At 41.8% G+C, this 21,661-nt stretch overlaps 1 pseudogene; it reads left to right on the top strand.

Moving 5' to 3' along the window:
* Positions 1 to 3,183: 3,183 nt before the first annotated feature.
* Positions 3,184 to 17,553, top strand: LOC143840828 (mitotic spindle assembly checkpoint protein MAD2A pseudogene; annotated as a pseudogene).
* Positions 17,554 to 21,661: the final 4,108 nt, after the last annotated feature.

The following is a 21,661-nucleotide window of genomic DNA, read 5'->3' on the forward strand; positions in this document are numbered from 1 at the left end:
AACGATGACTCACCAGCTCACACACCAGCTGCCAGCCAGATGGGTCTCTACGTTAGGAGGAAGCAAGGAATCAAGGAATCAAGGCGTATTCGTTGCAACGTGTGTTTTTCTTTCTTTTTTTTTTAAACCTGTGCTTAAAGGGAAAGGGGCTTTTCAGGAGCATGATAATGGCCGCCCATTGGCTGCTCATTTGATTGACGGCCAGGGGCAGGACAAAGCACGGAAAAAATCGCTTCCTTTCTAGCGATTTTTGGCGAGATCGGAAACCTGTGGGAAACGATTGAAACGCTACAGGATTCTACTACAAAGGCAGGTATGCATAACGCCAAATAGCGCTATTTTAAATTCCGTTATTTCTTTCTGGAAGCAATTTGTCACATTGATCCTTGTGCGGAATGGGCCTTATTGTTCTTATACTGCTGGATGAGACTGATGGTTTCCTCCCCGCCCCCCCGAAATCTATCATCAGTTCTTGCCACTCAGAAGTCAATTGTAAATTGTAAGAAAAATAATCAATCCATTTTTAAAACAAGTCTTCTTGCAGTTTTTAATTTCATTTTTTGTTGTCTTTGTTCACCCTTAATCTGAACAATTGGTAGAACACAGTGATGTGGTAGGAGTGGTTATGTTGGGGGGAGTGTTCATATGTACTGGGCATGCTGCAAAACACAAACTGTAACAAACTCAAGGTGACTGTGAGCAACCCAGACTACCTGCCAAATGGTGGTTTCTTAGTTTGAGATCGGCGAATGACAAATGTGCCAACCTGGCAGTTAATCAAACAACCTCAATTATAATATTATAACTTCTATTTTATATGAATGCACTTTTTAGTATACATCAGCAGATTAATCCTACAAGGCTGTGACTAATGTGATCTTCTGTATAGATTAGGACTATGAATGTGAAGGAGCAAGTTGTTTCTCTGTGTGACTGATAGGATCCAAACCTGGTCCCAATTCTGGTGCACAGCTCTGGCATTCTGATAGAAATGCAAATGATACGTTCCAGCTGTTTATAACAAAATGAATTTGCTGTTAATGTAAAATGACGCATCATGGACAGGTGGAATCCACCCACAGCAGTCGTGAATATCAATAATTCTGCTCAATGATCATGTAGGACATATTTTAGAGATATCGCCTATGCTGCACAGGAGAACATGGTTAAATCCTGAGAACAGAAAGTTTGATGGATCACTTTTTGTGCAGTCTGCACATATGACTAGAATGAGTATTTTTCACAACCCCCCCCCCCCAAAAAAAAAATCAGCATTCTGTTCTACCTTTGCCATGCTGTGACTTGCTCTTTAGCTTTTCTGCAATCTAGGTACATTCAATAAGAGTATCTACAGTCACCGATAAAACTTTTCAGTGCATCATTAGATAAATGCCTTTTTAATAAAGAGAATTGTCCTGGTAAAAATGTGATGATTGAATACCTTTAATCTCTTCGCTTCATTAGGTAGCGACAGGTTGTCATTGCCTTTTTAAAAATTCTGCTTGAGCTGCCAACCATTTCCTGTGGCCATTAATGACGACACATCATTTATTACTTACTGAGAATACAAATCTATTTCTACCTCCAATTCATGCATTTCCCCCCAACCCATAGAATGTCAGCAGAAAGCTGTTTGCTCTCCAGGAAACATACCCATATTTAAGCTATTGCTTCCAGCTGAAATTCATGATACAGCTTTAGAATTCATTATGGATTAGTGTAGCATTGCCTTTTGACAACAAGTCTTCATCCAAGTCTTTAACCAACATACCAAGAGCCAGTTTGGTGTACTGGTTAAGAGTAGTGGCCTCTAATCTAGAAAACTGGATTTTATTCCCCACTCTTCCACATGCAGTCATCTGGGTGACCTTGAGCTAGTTGCAGTTCTCTAAGAGCTCTCTCAGTCTCATCCACATCATAGGTGGGGAGAGGAAGGATAGGTGATTATAAGCTACTTTGAGTCTCCTTCCGGTAGTAAAAATTGAGATACAAAAAAAAAACAGCCCTTCTTCCTTCCTATTTTTTTTTAAGATTGCCTGCTTAGTTTTGTGTTCTAGATAAGGATTAACGAAAAGTTGCATCGTTTTGTTAAACACAAAGGGATGTATGTTTGACTTTCTAATGCAAGTCAAAATATGAAGGTCAGAATAAATAAGGCTGCCTTGGAGGCAGATTACTGAAGGGAGAATGATCTGTAGTGACTCATTTCTATTCAAAGCAAAGCAAGCTTTTTCCACAATGACCACAATGCTATTCATTAATCACTATGGAGACTGTGTTAGCAATGAGCAGTGGATCTGACATGCTAAGCAGACAATTTCAATTTATAGGAAATTATGCATTTTTCTATCAAAGAGGATAATGCTGGTTTTGCATATGAGAAATGTGAAGCATTGCATCATGGAGATTGCTAGCCCACAAAACCAAATTGTCAGTGATAGACTGGAAGATAATGCTGATTGACTGGGAATGAGTTTTTGCAAGCCAGTTTGTAAACTAGATCTCTTCCCCTGCCCCTTGAATCATTGAATTGCAAGATTAAAAGGGACCTAAATATTATCCAAGGTAACCTTCTTTACTGAAACAGGAACCACTCAACATTTTGAATAGATTAGATATCCCAAAAATACACTATGTGATTCAGTTAATATTGTGACCAGTTGGAGAGCAAATGAAAGGAAGCCTCTTTGTGCTCTCAGTGCAATCCTAAACAGAATCAGTTTAGAAGGGTGTAACACTAAAACCCAGGCTAGGCACAGGTTTCATGAAACACACACAAACAAATGGCCCAAAAGCTCACAAGCTATTTCATACCAAAAGGGAGACTCTTCTTGGGCTGAAACATATTTTGCTGTAATTTCTAAATTCCTTAGAGAGGGCATTCCACCTTATTTCAAAAGCTAAGATCATATTATAGCACATGAAAAATAATTGTTATAAAACAGTCTGATTCAGTTCCAACTTTAACAACAAATATTTCTGATTTAGTAATCCAAACTGGTAATCCAACAGAAAGACTGAATAACCAGCAGTGGCAGCTGGTAGACTTTTGGATGGTTTGAAGTGAAGGACGGCACTAGCTAGGGCTATCTCCACATGGCAAATATTCTCTAAAGTTCAAAAGCATGCCTTATAGGTCTGTCAATCTTTAAGATACAGAGAATTTCTGAAACTCTTTGAGGAATGTTTATCATGCCAATTGTTACGTCGGTGGGTTCAGCAGACACAGAGACAGATTTCTTCAAAACTCTTTATTCACCACCAACTTCCACAAGAAATACCAAACAAAAAATACTAGAACCCATCGAACTTGTATACAAGTTAGGCAGCCCACCATACAACCTGATTGGTCCTTAACAGAGCCCAACAACTGATCCATTTCTAGGGCTTTTCCGCACATTGGGCATTGTAGCATGAAGTCTCCTGTATTGCAAACCACAAGAAATAATCACAACTCATCGGCACTCCACACTTCTCGAGTGTCTCGTGTGTTTCTGGCCACTTTTCCCACTTTACTCTTGTTGTGCTTTGGCCTGCCTACCAGTGTCAATCACTTTGGCCAGCCAATCCACTCCTGGCATGTCTGATTGACAGATGAACTGATTGACAGATTGCCATTTTTAAAAATATACTTATTTGTTTAAATGCTTCCCCGTGTATTCATAGAGGCACAGACATTCACTGCCAAGGTGCATGTCTGCCCATTCATTGCTCCAGGTGATTCTCCATTTTTAAAAAGCACTTCCCATCCCCCAGAAGAAGGTAGAGGGAGGGGAGTGCAAGGGCGGGACACTGGAGGGGGATGTGGCGCTTCTTCACCTCCATACCATTTTTTTGCTGGTGGCCTGCTGGTTGTCTGCTGGGGGAAAGCACTTTTAGTTTGGTCAATCCACTTTATGTGATTCCCCAACTAGTACTTTAAAATGGCGGATGTAGCGAGCAGTTTGCTGGCCAGATGTGGGAGGTTGGCGACATCATGTGGAGCAGCTGGAACATAGCGTCTTCATGGGGTAAGCATTTCACTATATTTATCGCGTGCAGAAATGCCCCTAGAATCTTTTAACAATCAGCAATTGGCTGCTTCATTTGCATGTTCCTACAGCAAGTGTCAATGCCTGCATACACAACACCAGTGAGGGAATCAACTTTGCTACTTGTCCCTATCAACAAGAGACTTAGCAAAAGCATGAGTCACCAAGAGCATATTTGGTTTCTTATTCTTGGTGTAAACTGCACGGAGCTTTTATTCCAACCCCAGATCGATTCAGTCCCTGCCCTCTACACAGAATGCAATTTCCATTTGGATTTGGGGCTATTTAAATTTTCCTTCTGCAGCAAGAAGGATTGATCCGGAGTGACCCTACCTTTATTGTGCGATAACTTGGAGTGCTTTTAATGCTCAATATATTATAAAATCCGGATTGGGAAACCAAGCTCCGTGGTAGAGAACCTCTGATAGGCCACACCTGGTCATGTGACAAGCTTGCCTTAAAGGAGAAGCCCCTAATTTCTCTCAACTTCTGTCGGTCCTGGATTTTTCCTCCCTCCTCTGTCTTTTTCGATCCTCTCCCCCACCCCTCCAAGAAAAGAAAGAGGCTCCCTGCTTGGCTCCTCTTCCCCCCCCTCAAGAAAAGAAAGAGGCTTGGCTCCCCCCCCCTTCTGAACTACCCTAATCACGAGCAGAACACTTTCCTGTTTCAATGGGGAGGAGGGGGAGAGAGGAAGACCCAAGTTCAAAGCGATCAGAATTCAACAGGATTGACAATGGAATAAAGAAAGTAAGTGCAGACTCTGCCCTTGAGCGTATTAAACAGTTTCATATGGTAACTAGAAAAGGAAATGGACAACAATATACAAGTGGATTTCTTTCAGTTACTAACCGCCTCTCCGGAAGTCCCCCCCCCCCCAGTCTGTTTTAGGACTTCTGGATTAACATAATCTCTCTTTTTTAGCATACACAGAAGACCCAATCCTGGGAGTCCAGGACGCAAGCCGGATCTCCCCAAAAAACCTAACTCCTCCTATGCCGCCCTGCCAGCTGGGACAATAGCAACACCAGTAAATATCACACAAAAGTATTTGCAAACAACAAAATGACCTTAATCCACAACCACGAATATCGGGTGGGTGGGAATAACAGTCCTTCATTGCAGTCTCGGACAAAAGAGGCCGGCCTGCGCATGTAGCGCTATTTAAAGCTGGCATCTTTCCCCGACCCCTTGCTGGATGCCTGTGCATCCAGCTGTCCCGACGTGCCACTGTACATTGATCTTCAACACCTCCCTTTTTTGGTGCCAGCCCTCCGCCCATCAGTGGGTGGCCCAGGTGAGTCATGGCCTTCTGATAACACAAAATATGTATTGTCATTCATTTTTTAGACCTCTGCTTGCCCTGCTGAAATAGGGTTGCCAACCCCTAGCTGGGGCCTGGAGACGTAAAGGTAAAGGTATCCCCTGTGCAAGCACCAAGTCATGTCTGACCCTTGGGGTGACGCCCTCCAGCGTTTTCATGGCAGGCTCAATACGGGGTGGTTTGCCAGTGCCTTCCCCAGTCATTACTGTTTACCCCCCAGCAAGCTGGGTACTCATTTTACCGACCTCGGAAGGATGGAAGGCTGAGTCAGCCTTGAGCTGGCTGCTGGGATTGAACTCCCAGCCTCATGGGCAGAGCTTTCAGACGGCTGCCTTACCACTCTGCGCCACAAGAGGCTCTTCTCCTGGAGACATACAGTCACTTAATTAGCATGACAGACGGTAACTATGTCAAAGCTTACTGTATAATTTTGCAACAGACACAGCACTATCCCAAGATTTCTTTCTCATCTCTTTTGGAAATTAAATATTTGGTTACGTAATGAACAGGAATGTTCAATATGCACCTATCCTGCAGAAGCAGGTAATGTATCAAATTATGCCAATATAGTCATTACTCTATTGTGAATCTTTTGGCAGCCTTTTTTACTTTAAGAGTTGAAATCTGTCATTGTTGATTTCAGATTAGTGCTATAAGATTAGAGTTGTCTTGAACCTACTCAAGACATGAAAGTCGGAAGCAAAGAGAAATATGATGAGTTATTTGTATAGGTGGATGAGCTCTTCTCACCCTGCCACCTTATAATTCAAACCTGGATAATTCAAACCTATTTGAGGAGAAATTGTCAAATGACTTGTCTTATCTGAGCCCATTCTAAACATTCTCAGCTCTCTCATCATTTGCATTTATAGATGTGCAAATCAGATTCAGTATCATATTCATTTATTTAATCTATATGCTGCCCTCCCAGCAAATCTGGCTTGGGCCTGTTTAAAACATAATTATTAATCGAATAATGCCCAAAGACTGAATTGAAAATTAAGTAATGCCCTATTTATTTCCAGAACCCCACTATTTCCTACAGAATGCAGTCTTAGGTGACTGGAAAATAAAAGTGAAAAATCTTTGCAAGACAGCATGGATCTAAGGGTAGTGGAAGCAAGAGGAGTTAAGAGTCCCCAACTTGTACTTCTATGATTTTTCTGAGGTGAAAGCAAAGTCTGTATATCTGCATTGTACAATCCTAGAGTAAGGATAGACAACAACAAGAAATTTCACATTGAACCTTTTAATGCTTCATAAGGCCTCCAATGTCCACTGTTATTAATGCTCTGCATACTGAAAGAGTCCTCCCTAGAGTTGCCAGGTGCCTGACTGAGGGCAGAGAAGCACCAGCTCCCCCTCCAATGCCCATGCTTGCTTCACAGACCAACAGGAGGATAATGGGGGAGAGACGTCACACAAAAATTTTGACATAACTTCCAGTTAGAACCATAGAATCATAGAGTTGGAAGGTGCATCCAGGGTCATCTAGTCAAATGCCCCTGCAAATTTTTGTTTGTTTGTTTGCTTATTATATTTGTATACTGCCCTCCCCGAAGGCTCAGGGTGGTTCACATAAAACAGAACAGAAACAATACAGATAACTTAGATTAACAATAATGAATGAAGTGAAACAGCAAGCAACATGGAACCATAGAAAATTTAAACATTAAAGTAACTCATACTGATAGCCCAGTGGGTTGGGCGGAACTTCAGTGGGTGCCATAGGAGGGGGCTGAAGAGGAGGGACCTTGGGAAGTGATGGTATAGGTCAACCTCAACCAAATGCCTGGTGGCGGAGCTCCTTTTTGCTGTTCAAGTTCTGCCAGGGCCCTGATCTCCTCTGGGAGCTCATTTCACTAAGTGGGGGCCAGGATGGAGCAAGCTCTGGCCCTAGTTGAGGCCAAGCAAGCTTCCCTGGGGCCAGGGATCACCAAGAAGTTGGACGTGCTAGAGCATAAGACTCTTTGGGGGGGGTGTAAGCAAAGAGCCATCCCTCAGCTACACTGGGCCCAAGCCGCATATGGCCTTGAAGGTGATAACCAGAATTGTAAGCCGTGACTTCTTTGGGATAACCAGAACCTTAAGTCTGACTCAGAATTCAATGCAGGAAATTCACAACTACCATTCCACCCACAGTAACCCCAATTCCATGCCAAGATGATGCCCCCCCCCACCCCCAATAACCAGAATCTCTGGTCAGACTGATCTGGAGGAAATTCGCCTCCTGAGCCCAAACTGGAATCAGAACTTGACTAGGCATGCAAGAAAGGGCCACAAGAGCCAGGCACCAACACAATCCCTTCTGTCCCTCCACTTAAAATCTGCCTAAGTTCACAGAATCACCATTTCTGTCAGATGTCTATCCAAAGAAGTAGAATCCACCACCTCCCAAGGAAGCCTGTTTTACTAAGGAACCACTCTAACAGGAACTTCTGGATGTTTCAAATTAATTTCATCCCATTGATTCTGGTCCAGCCCTCTGGGGTGACAGAAAACAATACCGCTCCGTCCTCTAAGTGGCAGCCCTTCAAGTATTTGAAGATGGTTATCATATCACCTTTTAGTCATCTTCTCTTCAGGCTAAAAATACCAAGCTCCCTCAACCTTTCCTCATATGTCTTGGTCTCCAGATCTCTCACCAGTTTCATTGCTGTTACTGGACGTGCTCTATTTTGTCTAGATCCTTCTTCAGTTGTGGTGCCCAAAACTCAGCATGGTACTCTAAGTGAGGTCTAACCAGAGCAAAGTAAAGCAGTATTATCACCTTACATAATCTGGCCACTATACTTCTTTTGATAGTTGCCTTTTTAGCCACCGAGTTACACTGCTGACTCATGTTCAGTGTATCTACTAAGACCTCTAAATCCTTTTCACACATACTACTGCCAAATACAGGTCTCCCTCATCCTATAATGATGCATTTGATTTTTCCTGCCTAAATGCAGAACTTTAAATTTATCATTATGGAAATTTATTTTATTCATTTTAGTTCTGATTTCCAGTCTGTCAAGATCATCTTGTATCCTGATTCTGTCTTCTGATTGTTTGCTCCCAGTTTCGCATCATTTGCAAACTTAATGAATACCCCTTTTATTCTTTCATACAAATAATTTATAAATATGTTGAACAACATAGGGCCCAGGACAGGTCCCTGAGGCACTCTACTTTTAACTCTTCCCCAAGACTACCTTTAACCTGACTACCTTTAAAGATCTGGAAGTGCTATTGTTCCTCTGCAAAGCTCTATGAAGTGACCAAATCTCTATTGTATTTATCACAGCATTTTGCCTATTCCTAGAGTGTCTCAGGGTACTAACAGCATCCCCACTACCTGGGAGCACTGGCATAATGCTGATAATCCTAATCCTCCTTCATCATACATTTGATTCCCACCTGTACTTGGATCTAAATCACTTAGATCGGAATCCATCTAAATTGGCCATGCTGATTCTACAGCTCTGACTAAAAAACAAACACCTGTTTTACTTAAAGGCATTAACCCTAAGCCAGATGTTGGCAAATTATATAGAATTGAATCTTGATCTCTAATGTAAGAAATGCATAGATTTGTTATCTTTTTCAAAAAATAAAATAAAATAAAATTTTCCATTGTCTGCTGAAACTGAAGCATGTATGTCCTTCCATATCCCTGCACAAAAGTGGTTAAGGTGTTTGTACATATAATTGCATTAGCACTGTGGGGAGGGCTGTGTGCTCCTGCATGTTGATAAAACAGCCCACCTCAGGATTTGGGTACATATACCTGTGCAATGGCATCACAATTAACTTTTTTCCATGTTTGTCAATCTATACATGTATATGAGTAATGAAGGGGGCGGGGTGAGAGAAATACATAGATGAACTGCAGGGCCAAATGCTGTATCACTAACTTCTTTAGTAGTCTTGGAAAGATACCCTTAAATAACAAGGTGTTAAGATTTTCCAAAAAGGCTCTCTCTCCTTTTTCAGTAAGCCAAGAAGGATAAGGATCCAACCTACTTCTGATCACTTTCAGAGCTCCTAGAGCCCTGTCAAAATCTGTCAAGGACAGCAGACAAAACCATATCCCTCCTGAAAACTCAGACATTTCACATTATCATATAATGCTTCTTGGTAATTTTATTGTGAGATAAGAACAGCGGATTGCCTATACAATCCTACAATGCTTGCTTCCTTTCTGGCATCACTATGGCTCACACTACTACAGCAAAGTTTGTTTCCCAAAAGGTCAAATTTCTAATTGGCTTTTTAAAATTCCACATGTATGTGATGTGTGCTTTGTCCTTAATAGGAATGTTATAAATTCCTTGCTGCTTTGATTGTTCAAATCATGAGTCACAGGAACCAGAGAATTGTTCTGTAAATTACAAATCCTTTGAAAACGTTGAAGTCAATTTCTGCAATCAACAAATCTGCACTAATACAGCAGCTGCCTTTTTAGGAGAGCTTTGAGAAATACAGACAATGCACAGTTGCAAAAGTGGCACATAAACTTGGAATATTCTCAGTTTAAACGAACAGAAGACCATTTTCAAGGACACAGGAGTTTGGGTGGAAATCCAGTTGAGTATTATGAGCAGGGAAAATTAGAATATAAACTGGATTATCTTTGAACATTGGCTTCAGCATTAATTGTGTTTCCTAATCAGATTTACAATGTGCTCTGCAGTTCACTGAAATGTGTTGCAAAGCCTGATGGGGAACCATTGTAGCAAAAATCTGCCCTTTCTAGTTTCTCGTATGTAGGTCAATATCTTGGGATTTCTTCTGATGATAAAACTTGGGCAGGTATGTGCCAAGAACATTAAGAGGACTGCTGCCACTGTTAGGCTCCCCTGAGATGAAGTTCATTTCTTGTGCATGCATTCACATCTTGCTAAAACATTTAATAGAACTCTCCCTTTGCTGTAATTCATTCACCATCCTTTGCATATAAATTCACAGGGTAGTCTTAGAAAAATCCTGCAGTGACCTTAATGGGAATGCCATGGTGTACCAAACATCCTGGAGCATCAAATCTGGGAGATTTTAAATGACACTTATAAGCCAGAATGTATTTCACTATATTAATTAATGGACCTCAGAACCGTAGTTTCTGTGTCATGCTTATTGAGCTAATTATATGCTCTTACTGTCAGCACCTCATGTAATCATTGCTCCTCTGGTAGCCAAAAATAGCAACCCATCTTGCCATGCAGCAGACAGTCATTTATGCTAACCAAGTCCTTAATTGTCATGTAAGACAGGAAGTTATTGCTACAGACATAAACGGGAATTAATTAGAATTTTATTAACAGCATTACAAATCTGTAAGATCTATAAAGCTTTTCATTGTAGAGGTGAACTCCCATTCATTTTGGTAGGGTGCAAGTCAGTTATTGGAGCGTTATACCAATAAATTTGTCCTAAGGCAAGTTTCCAGGGGAATTTGATCATGGGAAATCTCTGCAGGGATTTTGTAGGAAACTAAATCAATGTTGATACAATTTGAGTTTTTTTTTTCAACAAGAATATTTTAGTTCTCTAAAATTTGTATCCAACACCAACATGGGTGTTCAATCAAATCTGTTTTTCTAGTGGTGAAAATGGAGGTGAAGGTCCTCTCCGACCACCAAAAATGCTGTTGGGTCTCACGGGGAACTGAATGGATCAAAAGCATGTGCAATGGGGCTGAAAGCTTTGCCCATGAGGCTGGGAGTTCAATTCCAGCAGCTGGCTCAAGGTTGACTCAGCCTTCCATCCTTCTGAGGTCAGTAAAATGAGTACCCAGCTTGCTGGGGGGTAAATGGTAATGACTGGGGAAGGCACTGGCAAACCACCCTGTATTGAGTCTGCCATGAAAACGCTAAAGGGTGTCACCCCAAGGGTCAGACATGACTCGGTGCTTGCACAGGGGATACCTTTACCTTTATTCCTTTATATTTGACTAGGGGCAAAGCCCGTTGTATCCAAGAACACAACGGGCGCTAGAGCTTGGCAGTGGAAAGAGGAAGGCAAGGAGTTGTCCAGTCTTTAAGGGCATGGGGTTGAATGTGTGTGTTGTGTGGGAGGTTGTGGTGGCATAGTGGCAAATGAGGGCATCGGTGTGGAGATATGGGTGTCAAGAACCTGTGGTTTGGAATGTTCGTTGAGTGTGGGAGAAGACTGACCTTTGGGAATTGTGGCATAGTGGTTACAGATAAGCTTTCTAAAGCCATGTCTTCAGATATGTGAAGGGAAAATCAGACTGGAGACTCTTCTTAGGTCTTAGATTACATGGCAACCAATTCCCCCCAGTTCTGTGTCCTTTCCTTTCTTGTGGGAATTAGGCCACATTCACCAAAATGCCCCTCTGCCCTAATACACATGGGGTAGTCACAGTACACAGGTGTCCACCCTGTTCCTTCTTCTCCATTTTTTTCAGATAAAATGTAATGTGCCCATATGCTTCTTTCATGGTTACTCCTTAGAAGAAGAACGGATTTTGTACCCTGTTGTTTACTACCCAAAGGAGTCTCAAAGCAGTTTACAAACACCTTTTCCATTCGTCTCCCCACAATAGTCAACCTGTGAGGTATGTGGGGCTGTGGGAGGTCTGAGAGAACTGGGAATGGGCCGCAGTGATCCAGCAGGCCTAAGATGTCTCAAAGCATTTTCCAATCATCTTCCCTTCCTCTCCCTCTCACTATTTACAGTTTCAGGCTGTAAGTATTTATTTAGATCTTCCTGCACTTTCCAGACTCATAGGACTGATGCTGGTCTGCATGTCTGCGCCCCAGAATACAAACAGTTGCTGGTAAGGGCTGGCCATAGCCCATAGCCCAGGAGGGACACACCTGCACCACTCACTCCCAACTGCAGGCAAAAATGGCTCCTTTGAAGGCTGAACTCTGAGGCATTGTACGTTTTTGAAGTCCCACCTCCAAACCTCCAGGAATATTTCTAACCCAGGGGTAGCTAAGCTCCGGGTGGAGCCTGGAGAGCTGCTGGAATTACAGCTCACCTGCAGAGTATAAAGATCAGCTCCACAGGCAGAAAGGGCTACTTTTTGTTGTGGTAGAGAAGAAACAGAGGGTTGTGGTAGAGAAGAAACATTTAAGGCCTCCCACACAGGGTGTTGTTGTTGAATTGAAAGACTTGAGGCCTACTGCACAGGGTTGTTGTACAGATGAAACAGGAGACAAAAGTGCCAGTTTCCTCTGCAGAATAACGCTGTGCAGAGAGTTGCAAAGAAGAAAGACACATGGCTTGGCTGTGTCTAACCCCCGGCCAGAGCAGTATTTTAAGTGAGAAGGGGCTTTTCTGTGGCCTCCCTGTCAGGCAACTGTTTGGCAGAAGGGGAAAGTCCCCCCCCCTCAAAAGGGATGCCCTCAGGCTCCCCTGCGTTGCTCTTGGAAAGGCCTCCTCCCCTCAGTCAGGGGCTGTCAGAGGCTCCTTCCCAGCAGGCCTGAAGGGGGGGAGGGGGAGGGGGAAGGAGGGGGAGGGGATGGAGGGCACTCACCAGCCTCCTGCCAGCTCTGTCAGGGTTCTGAGGCAATTTACAGTTGGACATGACAGTTAGGACAGCCTTGGGGGGGAAAGGGCTGGCGCAGCCTGTCCAAGCCTCTGTTCCCATCCCCCTTGGCAGCCCTACTGACCTCCTCTCCCTTTGGTGGTCAGGAGCAGACTGGCAGCCATTTCTACAGATTGCCCCTGGCTGGATGGAATTTTGGTCTGTCCTGGTAAGGGGCCAATCGGAAGGCGCTTCACGCCTTCCGATTGGCCCCTCCACTTGTCAGTCCAGGTCCATGGGACCAATTGTTGCCCCTCCCCATCATGGACTGAGCCCACCCCAACACCCCTTACTGTTTTATTAAGAGGGAAAAGTTGTTAGAACTTCTAGTTTGTGCGATTGCTTTTTGATCACATGACTTTAGTTCTACAACAAAGCTTAAAGACTGCTGCAAAAGATATTTGTATTACTTTAATCTTCCTATGGATCCATAAATATTACACTATACTAGCATAGATTTTACTTCATAGAAATTCTGTTATGGTGTTACCAGAAATGCACTTACACATGTGTCCTATAACACATTCATATTCAGCAGTGGGGAAGGAGCTCAGGAAGGGGTTGGTAACATAGTGAAAATGGATCATTTGCCAATGTAATACAAGGCAATTACACCTTTAAGAACTCAAGGCAGACAGTGGGTATATTGTAAAAATTGTAACCATCTTAAATAGAAAGAAAAAAATATATATCTAGCACACTAGCAATTAGACGGGTAGTTTAAAATAAAGTGGGAGAAGCAGTTTCAGTATAATTACCATTCCTGTAGATTAGAGAGTCAGATATCAGCTACATGAGCCAACATGATGGGAGATTGCCTAGGAGCCCCTGGGCAAACAGATTTGAGCTGGGCCATTGAATCATCAATCAGTGGGTTGGGGGGTTAGGAGGAGAGCAATATTTGAGTCAGGCAAAATCTGTGTCAGGCAGAGGCTGCCATTCTGAACCTGTGACTGAGAGCAAACTCTTTAAGATGGAGTCTGGCCTGGTTTGGCAGACTTTAACAGTGTCCTGGCTTTGGCTTAAGCCTAGACTATTGAGGGGTGCCTCTGGTTGTAGAAGACAGTATGCTAGTCTGTGAGGCAGGGGTCCTGCCAATGTAACAATGTAACAAGTGTTACCAGCTCCAGGTGGAACCTGGAGTTCTCCTGAAATTACACCTGAACTCCAGAGATGAGTTCCCCTGGATAAAATGGCAGCTTCAGACGGTGGACTCCTCTACAATATCACATCTCAGCTCCCATCCTTCTAAAAACTCCACTCTCGTCATGTACAATTTCCCAAACTTGAGATAGCAATCATAATTCCATCAAAATACAAGGACAGCCTCAGAGGTTTCCCCCAGACTCATAATTTGACCCTTAGGAGGGAAATGATTAATGATTAATTAATTAATCAATCAATTAATGATTTGGGAGCTGAATTTTAATCTTCCACATGAAAATAATGCACAAATCATTCTTACACGTGTAAATAGTGAAAAATAGACTTTAACATATTTTGTTACATTTGATTAATAACATACATGACTCTAGGTCCCATTTTCTGCTCTAATTAATCATGCATTCAAGAGCCCCATCGCCCTGCCCACATGATAGAGCCTCATTATCCCACTGAGCAGGCTGCTGAGAGTATTATATTCCTGAATTGTTTGCAAATGGACTATATGAGAATGCCAAAGCAAACAGGCATTATCATGGCTTGGCTCATATAGCCAAGTAGGATTGACGGCTGGGCTACTGATATGATCTCTCCTCAGCTCAGAGAACTATAATGGGATATTTGGAACTGTGTGGAGAGATCCACTGCTATATCATTAAACCTTCAATAGGCCTGTAATCCTGAAATCACTTATAAGAGAGTAAGTCCTATTGATCTGAATAGAACTGTCTTCTGAACTATCATGCTTAAGATTATGCTGGCTAGCCTGCATTCCTTTTGCTTACTGGGATCCCCAAAGCTATGTTTGGCAATACAATGCCACTTTTAATGAAATCTGTACTTCGTAAGTTTGAACACTGCGTGTCTCTGAATTCATTCATTCCTGTTATTTAATTGCCGTGGTTTGTATGCCTTGAATCTTCTGCTGGGAAAAGACAGAGGAAGATTATCTTTCTTTATTATCTTCCTCTCTGTAGACTCCTAACTTGTGTCACTTTCTGTCTGAAAGAATGGTGATTTTTTTTTTATGGAACACAGGGAGTTTCTATGGAAAGGGGAAGTAGAGAAAGATATGCATTGGACAAACATAGGATGCAGACCAGTGTGAGAATGTTCATGATGGGAATCCAACTGTTTTGTCCAGGTAGGTAGCATGATGTTCTGAAGCAACAGAACATGTGACTAATTTTAGTTACTTCTGGGACCCAGCAAAACCATTATGAATCTGCACAGTGCCATTTCTTATTTATATGTCTAGTTTAAAAAACGTATGCTATTAAAAACATACATCAGTATATTTTTTAGAAGATTCTACTTCTGGATTATATAACCTGACCTTAATCCAATTGTGTTTGCCAATGTTTGCATGCCTCCTTGCATAGTCTGGTTATTTCAGTCCAATTGTATAGGAAGTACCTAAACTACACATATCCTGCCAACCCCTTAACTCAGGCCTATTTTTATAACCCAGTCCCAACACAACAATTATGAAAATGAAAAGGTGCTCCTATCCAGGCCCATGAAAGAGGAAACCTAAATAAAACTGTTTGTACCTATAACTAATGCCAGAGCCTCTTGTGCAAGGTGGTAAGGTAGTCAACATGCTGTCTGAAGCTCTGACCATGAGGCTGAGAGTTCGATCCCAGCAGCCGGCTCAAGGTTGACTCAGCCTCCATTCTTCCAAAGTCGGTAAAATGAGTACCCAGCTTGCTGGGGGTAAAACGGTAATGACTGGGGAAGGCACTGGCAAACCACCCCGTATTGGGTCTGCCATGAAAACGTTAGAGGGCATCACCCCATAATCAGACATGACCCAGTTGCTTGCACAGGGGATACCTTTACTTTTATAGCTAATGCCACATTGTTGCCATAGAGAGAAAAGAGTAGGAAACAGTAAGATGAGACAAAGTAGCTGCTACTAATTCCTACCCACAATTTCTGTTGCCTGCCATTACCTAATGGTAATTGCATTACCTAACTGTTCCTGCTCCTTTTGAAGTGGGAAATATGCTTACATACATTACTGTTTTAAGAGCATTGTATTCCACCCTTCTCAACTTGAAGTCTACCTTTAATGTCTGTGATAACAACATGGACCCCTCTTGAGTTGAGCTGAACATGTGTCAGGATGCTGTGTGACATCACAGCCATTTGACAACAAGAGGAAAAGCCTGGGTTAAGACTTCACCATCAGGAGGAGGCTCCATGTTCGAATAACATATAGAACAGTGTGGTAGGTGTGGGACATAGCCACATTAGGCTGTGTTGGACAGCAGAGAGAAAGCCAGGGAGACTGTTTCTAAACTTGCTTGTTCTAAAAACGAATTTCTTTCTACCTTACTTTATTGTCTTACTTTTCCTGACAGCATGTTGGCAAACATAGACAAATGGTGGAGCACTTTTTGTTTCCATTAATGTTGCTATGCTCATATCCATTGTGATTTTGTTATATATCTAGTTTTGCAGTTCTGGGGTTTCCCTCATAGCAGTTATGGAACTCAAGAAGTAGTGAAGACACAATCTGCATTGCATACTGGATATGACTGGAAAGTTCAAAGACTCTGCTTCACTTTGGAAGAATATAAAACATTATATGCGTCTCTATTACATCAAATTTACTCCTTCAAGGAAAAAAAAATCTTCAGAGTCTCTCTTCTCTCTAAAGTACTGGTTAAATTCATAATTCATAATATTGATTGACTTCTCACTAGCTTGATGAGCGTCACTAGTGCTTCCTGCACAATATTCATAATTTGTTCCACTTGCTAAGGCTGTGGCTTGCCTACTCGCTATTTTCCTTCTTTTCTTTTCATGTGGAGTCTTCTTCAGCCTTCCATATTCCAAACACTGAAGCAACAGAGACTAGAGAAGGACATCACTTCATGGGGCGGCACTGAGATTGTTGTTCACCTTTTAAAATATATGATAACAATATCTTATACCATACCAATGTGGGATTTATCCTGCTGAGACCCTTGCAGATGTTCAGAAATATGGAGTTGTTATGCTTGTAACTGCAGTTTCTGAACTTAAAAGCCCATTGGAATAATGTAGTAGGGCAATTAAAAAAATGACTTGCTGAGTGCTCAGTTCAGTGGCTAGTTGTGGTGCTCTCTAGTAAGGAAACTAGTGAAGATCTTGAGAGGTGGCAGTTTGACACTGAATATGACAAGGCTGCAAGGGATGGAAGTACACAAGATATAAATCTCGGAAGGCTGTTCAGAATAAAATTAAACCTGTTATCATACAAATAACAGATACAGTGACATTTCTTCCTTTATTAGAAACTGCTCATGCATTTGATTTACTAATTTACACAAAGACTTGGCAGTTCTAGGAAAAAATGAGAGGAGTCAGGCCCACATTTCATTTTTAATTTGGAAGAAGCCTTTCATTGTTCCTTCACAACTATTATCCCTCAAATCAACATTGTGGTGGCCTGCAGAAAGGACTCCTCTTGTAGACTTGGCAAATGGCACTTGTCTTTCTGTAAACTATCATAGCCAGTTGTAATCACATTCCAAACAGATTCTGGAGATCTCTTTTAGTCCAGGTTGAATAATATTAACAGTGTAATGTCAGTAGCAAAAATGCACTTTGTACATGTCTACATTTGGTAACTGGAGCCTCAGTGCTTATATCCAAAGTTATCTTTCCTATGCATGCTTAGTTATTCCAGAGTTGGTAATGGAAATACCTTTCTCTTCAGCCTGGATTAAGTAAATCAAACAAAGAAGCACAAAACACAATATAAGAGTTAGGCTTTCTACCTTGAATCATGCCTGTGGAAAGATACTGTGGATATATAGGCCAACAACACTGGGGTTTGTGTTTTGGTGTTATTATGGTATTTGTTCAATATAGAACATGCATACTTGGTGGGATTAGGGTATCTATTTTGTATCCCAAACAGACTGAGTTTTTTTTCATACTCCTGAAAGTGAATGCTTTATGGTCAATGTCAGTCAAATGTCTTTTTAACATTTGCATCCTTTTGTAGAATAAAGATTTTAAAATTATATTCCTAATTTGTTCCATCAATTATAACAGTGGCAAACAACAATGAGTATGTTTAAATCTTGACACTTCTAATTCTAGCAACATTTTTGTCACCAAAAATTCCTGCTGCTGGAGACAGATAATATTCTTTGGAGAAAGCACTTGGTCCTCCCTTAATTGAAACAGTCTTTGAGAGAGAGAGAAAATGAAGAGGAAAGACTAAATTGTACGGTGCTGCATTACATCTGACTTCCTGGGATAATGCCGTATTACATTAATATACTACTAATGTAGCCGTATAGAGCTAATTCTTATTTATTCTCAAGGCCTGTGTTGCTAGGAAAGAGTCACCAATGGAAGCTTGCTGAGGTACTAGGCTTAATTTTCACTTTGAATTTGATCAATCTTAATATGATCTAAAGGTTGAGAGCTGATTAGATATGTTTCATTGCTATGACAAACATTTCTAATTTTAAAGAGGCATAGCTGTAAGAGGCATAGCTAAGAACAATGAAGCATTATAGAAAGGCAATCTTTGTGGTAAAGTGCTGAGAATACAGCTGTCAGTGCTGCAGCAAAGTAAGTTGTGTGTGTGTGTGTGTGTGTGTATGAGAGAGAGAGGTGGGACACCATAGCATTAAAACCATACCTTTGTCATGCCTGATGGTGCTTTCATACCATAAAAAATATCTGGCCAACCCCTGGGCTTATCTGCCCCACCCTGGTGACTGTAATGGCTGAAGAGACTCAAAGGACTAAAGCAGCTGTCCTAGGTTGGATCTAACCAACTTTTTGATTCATGAGGTAGAGAGGGAAAGGTTTCCTTCGGCCACCCAAAAAGGTTATACTGGGGATCATGTGAAGTGCATGGATCAAAAGCATATGCATTAGAGGCTAGAATAAGTAGAAACATTAGATATGAATAAAAAAGCTAGGATCTTCACTGGGGGGGGGGGACACACATGCCTTCTGAATGTATCAATCACGAAACTGATATAACAGTTACTGTTTTGTTTTGTTTTAAAGTCTTTATTTCTTGCTGCCTTGTAGCTGCAGCATTTTGTGCTTGGCGAGGCCTCCACTTGACTTCTTTGGAAGTTATAAAGATGCTGTCCAGCTGAGAACACACACTGGGTAGTTTAATGAGGACAGAACTCAGCAAGGGCACTTGAAAATCTCAGAAATGTTCTGTAGTGACAATATTTTACTGCAGACAGTTGCTTTCCAAGTGCATAATGAACTTTGTAGGCATTAGAATGCCAATATCCTATAGCATGCTAATGGAAATAGAGTTTGATGTTTGAGATTTAAGAAGAACACCACAAATAGGGCCAGCATTAGAAAGACATTTATGTAGGAACAGGATTTTGAACTCATCCAATTCCTTTCACTGCATTTCCCTCCCTAAGAATCAACCTTGTTTTATAATCCACATGGTGTCTAACCAAAGGAGCTTTGATTCTCCAAAGCTTATATACTGAAAAGATTGTTGGCAGGGTTAAAAGAATACAATTGATCTTAAGACAACAGGTATCAGTTTTTCTGGAGATAATGGCTGATTTGGTGGGTACACTGTGTAGTATTATATCCCATTGAGGTCCATCCCCTCCTGAAACCCATCCCCACAAAGTGTACTCCAAAATCTCCATGAATTTCCCAACCTGAAGCTTGCAGTCCTACATGTAGTTCTCTAAGACCGATTCCACATGGGCGGAAAAGGCTGAGAGGGCAATCATATGGAAGCTGGGCAAACCCCTGCTTCCACATGATGCAGCCACTGGGCGGGCCCCCTCTCGGGCCTGCCACAGATCAAGCCCCAGAAGCCCCGGGACAAGGGAACATGAAATTTTCTGAGTTTCCTTAGCCCATTGCAGGGGCCAACAGGGCCTTCCTGCCCTACGGTGGCCTAAAGGGGGCAAAGAATGCACTGGTTGGCTTCACAGTGTTTTGTTGCAGGGCAGGGCAGACCAGGGCAGAGTCTGCACTTACTTTGTTTATTCCATTGTCAATCCTGTTGAATTCAGATCGCTTTGAACTCGGGTCTTCCTCTCCCCCCCCCATTGAAACAGGAAAGTGTTCTGCACGTGGTTAGGGTAGTTCAGAAGGGAAGGGGGGAGCAAAACCTCTTTCTTTCTTTTCTTTAAGGGTGCTAGGGAGAGGAGCCAAGCAGGGAGCCTCTTTATTTTATCGGGGGGGGGGGGGGAGATGATCAAAAAAGGCAGAGAAGGGAGAAAAAATCCAGGACCGACAAAAGTTGAGAAAAAATAAGGGCTTCTCCTTTAAGGCAAGTTTGTCACATGACCACCTGTGGCCAATCATGGGTCTTCTACCACAGAGGAGAGCCCAGATTCAAAACAGCCTTTAAATATTGAGCATTAAAAGCACTCTAAGATATCGCACAATAAAGGTAGGGTCACACCGGATCAATCCTTCTTGCTGCAAAAGGAAATTTTAAATTGCCCCAAATCCAAACAGAAATCGCATTCTGTATAGAGGGCAGGGACTGAATCGATCTGGGGTTGGAATAAAAGCTCCATGCAGTTTACACCCAGGGCATTCATTTTTATTTTGCAGGAAGGTGGGATTGTGTTCCACCCTCCTACAAAATATCCACCCCCCCCCCCCATGCAGGTCTCCCTTGCATGGCAGAACTAATCCACCACTGTTTTGCTTTCAAGTTGATTACATCATATGAAGAAGAAGATAAGAAAAGCTGTACTCTTGCTGCTAAAACAACACTGGGATCTGATTGTAGTGCTGACCATAAACCGTCACATTGAAAACCAGCATAAAGCTCATGAAAAACACCCAGACGTTCATACCACCAAAATACAATCTAAACAACATTCCTGAAGAATGTAAAGACCATGAAAAACAGTTTTACATCTCAAAGTTCAAGTAAACAGGAACCAGAAAAACTATGGATTGAATATTCCATGACAATTCCTATTGTAATAACAAAACCAAAAGAAACCGTAATGGATGACTGATGAGACCCTAACATTGCTAAACAGAGATGAGAAACACTGTTTTTTTAACAGGTGTGGAATAGCTCTGAGAATCACCAGTTGCCATAGGCCAAAGGAACTAGTTTTGGAGGTGATAAACTTTAACAGCTTTGTCAGGTACCAACTGATGAGACACTAAGAATATTCATTTGAGAAAGAAGAATAGACAAGTATATATCCCTCAAAGCTTTCACAGTATAAGGAAAATAATCCTTGGGCTAACTTGAAAACCTTTGGTGAAGGGAAGACTGTGAACTACTGCAAGGTGAATCAGAATCTTTACTAAACCTAAAGCCATCCAGTAAGAGGCAAATAACTGCAAGCACAATTGTTTAATTGTTCATGTTTAAATATAGGCATGCATATTTTCAATTCCATGGGATTTACTCCTGAGCAAATATACAGTAGGCTGTGCCAGAAGGCCAAGTACATTTAAGCATTTTTGTACTTTTAAAAAGCAGGTTGTAAGACCCTACATTCATATTAGAACAAGGAAAAGGGTATTCATACCATCCCTTAAACCTATGCCATTTGCTCAACTGAAAATGGTCCTATGAAGCTGCTATTTGCCCTAATAGGACAATGTGTTTAAAATAATCTGGTA

Source organism: Paroedura picta, chromosome 6 (genome assembly GCF_049243985.1).
Source record: "Paroedura picta isolate Pp20150507F chromosome 6, Ppicta_v3.0, whole genome shotgun sequence".
NCBI classification, from domain to species: Eukaryota; Metazoa; Chordata; class Lepidosauria; order Squamata; family Gekkonidae; genus Paroedura; species Paroedura picta.